We start from the raw sequence: 3,369 nt of genomic DNA, 5'->3' as shown, positions 1-3,369 counted from the left end.
TAATAAACTAATAAACCCAAAGATAATAAACTAATAAACCCATAACATAATAAACTAATAAACCCAAAGATAATAAACTAATAAACCCAAAGATAATAAACTAATAAACCCAAAGATAATAAACTAATAAACCAATAAGATAATAAACTAATAAACCCAAAGATAATAAACTAATAAACCCAAAGATAATAAACTAATAAACCCATAAGATAATAAACTAATAAACCCATAAGATAATAAACTAATAAACCCAAAGATAATAAACTAATAAACCCAAAGATAATAAACTAATAAACCAATAAGATAATAAACTAATAAACCCAAAGATAATAAACTAATAAACCCAAAGATAATAAACTAATAAACCCAAAGATAATAAACTAATAAACCCAAAGATAATAAACTAATAAACCCATAAGATAATAAACTAATAAACCCATAAGATAATAAACTAATAAACCCAAAGATAATAAACTAATAAACCAATAAGATAATAAACTAATAAACCCATAAGATAATAAACTAATAAACCCAAAGATAATAAACTAATAAACCCATAAGATAATAAACTAATAAACCCATAAGATAATAAACTAATAAACCCAAAGATAATAAACTAATAAACCAATAAGATAATAAACTAATAAACCCAAAGATAATAAACTAATAAACCCAAAGATAATAAACTAATAAACCCAAAGATAATAAACTAATAAACCCAAAGATAATAAACTAATAAACCCTTAAGATAATAAACTAATAAACCCAAAGATAATAAACTAATAAACCCAAAGATAATAAACTAATAAACCAATAAGATAATAAACTAATAAACCCAAAGATAATAAACTAATAAACCCAAAGGAGGAACATTAGACGATCTTAATTTATAACAAACAGAAAGAGTTCAATGTGTTCCAGGACAGCTCTTCTCTTCTGTTTCATGTCATATACAAATAAAGCAGTAAAGGGTTAAATACCTCCGTCCATCCACTGTCCGCAGAGAGGCCTCAGGTTCTGGTTCTGGGGGTTCTGGGGGTTCTGGTGGTTCCTGTTACTGTAATCCAAATCCACAAAAATCCAACGACGTTGGTATCACCTGACCTGGAGCTACCTGGGTGACGTCACCATGGTGTTCTATAGTGTCTAATCAGCTCTACAGTCCATCAGTCCATCAGTACCGGTCTCAGTCCATCAGTACCAGTCCATCAGTACCAGTCTCAGTCCATCAGTACCAGTCTCAGTCCATCAGTACCAGTCCATCAGAACCAGTCCATCAGTACCAGTCTCAATCCATAAGTACCAGTCCATCAGTCTCAGTCCATCAGTACCAGTCTCAGTACCAGTCCATCAGTCTCAGTCCATCAGTACCAGTCCATAAGTACCAGTCCATCAGTCTCAGTCCATCAGTACCAGTCCATCAGTCTCAGTCCATCAGTACCAGTCCATCAGTACCAGTCCATCAGTCTCAGTCCATCGGTACTTAAGGACTGAGACTTATTAGTTTCCATCAGTACCAGTCTCAGTCCATCAGTACCAGTCCATCAGTACCAGTCCATCAGTACCAGTCTCAGTCCACCAGTACCAGTCCATCAGTACCAGTCCAACAGTACCAGTCTCAGTCCATAAGTACCAGTCCATCAGTACCAGTCTCAGTCCATCAGTACCAGTACATCAGTACCACTCTCAGTCCATAAGTACCAGTCCAACAGTACCAGTCCATCAGTACCAGTCTCAGTCCATCAGTACCAGTCCATCAGTACCACTCTCAGTCCATAAGTACCAGTCCATCAGTACCAGTCTCAGTCCATCAGTACCACTCTCAGTCCATAAGTACCAGTCCATCAGTACCAGTCCATCAGTACCAGTCTCAGTCCATCAGTACCAGTCTCAGAATCAGTCTCAGTCCATAAGTACCAGTCCAACAGTACCAGTCCATCAGTACCAGTCTCAGTCCATCAGTACCACTCTCAGTCCATCAGTACCAGTCCATCAGTACCAGTCTCAGAATCAGTCTCAATCCATCAGTACCAGTCTCAATCCATAAGTAGCAGTCCATCAGTCTCAGTTCATCAGTACCAGTCCATCAGTCTCAGTTCATCAGTACCAGTCTCAGAATCAGTCTCAGTACCAGTCCATCAGTACCAGTCTCAGTCCATCAGTACCAGTCTCAGTCCATCAGAACCAGTCCATCAGTACCAGTCTCAGTCCATAAGTACCAGTCCATCAGTCTCAGTCCATCAGTACCAGTCTCAGTACCAGTCCATCAGTACCAGTCCATCAGTCTCAGTCCATCAGTACCAGTCCATAAGTACCAGTCCATCAGTCTCAGTCCATCAGTCTCAGTCCATCAGTCTCAGTCCATCAGTACCAGTCCATCAGTACCAGTCTCAGTCCATCAGAACCAGTCTCAGTCCATCAGTACCAGTCTCAGTCCATCAGTACCAGTCTCAGTCCATCAGAACCAATCTCAGTCCATCAGAACCAGTCTCAGTCCATCAGAACCAGTAGAAGCTGCTGTCTGCTGCTCATCAGTTCTGAATCATTTCAGGATAAATCATATATAATCAGAATAATTCACTCAGAGTCACAATTATTATAAAAACAGATTTATTTATTGATTTTATGGATTTAACAGATTAAACATAAACACAGAACCTTCCTCTCTTCCCACTGAACATAAGACATCAAATATATATAATAAATAGATATAACAATTATCATCAAAATTACCTGAAAGTAAATTGATCAACATAAAGTTAATATATATATGTATATATATGAATGTAGGCTAACTAGCCACTAGCTAAATGATGCTAGCAGAGAGAACAGAGGAGCCTCCAGATGTTGTTACAGATGTTCTTTATTTAGATCTCCAGAAACAGATTCACTTTCACTTCCTGTTAAACTTTACAGACATCAGATAATATACAACCTCACGTTCTCCGTCTCCTACACTCGTCTACTCCACTCGTCTCCTCCTCTCGTCTACTCATGTCCGTCTCCTCCTCTCGTCTCCTCAGGTCCGTCTCCTGCCACATGGTCGTAGAGAGTGAAGCCCCGCCAGCGGCCCCGACTATACCTTTGACAGTATATTAATAATCAGAAGAGTGTAAATGTGAATATAATGTAGAGTTGGTGGTGGTGTCCCACATGGCTCCGCTGGGGGGCCTCTTCTATTCTTCATTACTTTAATAGTTTTTAGGACAAACTTCATCTCTTCTCTGGACCGCTAGTGGGGCAACAATAATATTATTATTATTATTATTATTAATAATAATAATAATAATAATAATATTTATAATCGTTCGATCTCTTTCAAGTATAAGACAGACCAGTACAGTAAGGCCACACCACAGTCACAGAAAC

This window comes from Sebastes fasciatus, chromosome 19 (assembly GCF_043250625.1).
Source record: "Sebastes fasciatus isolate fSebFas1 chromosome 19, fSebFas1.pri, whole genome shotgun sequence".
In the NCBI taxonomy this organism is placed as follows: Eukaryota; Metazoa; Chordata; class Actinopteri; order Perciformes; family Sebastidae; genus Sebastes; species Sebastes fasciatus.
Note: the sequence above shows the minus strand (reverse complement) of the source record.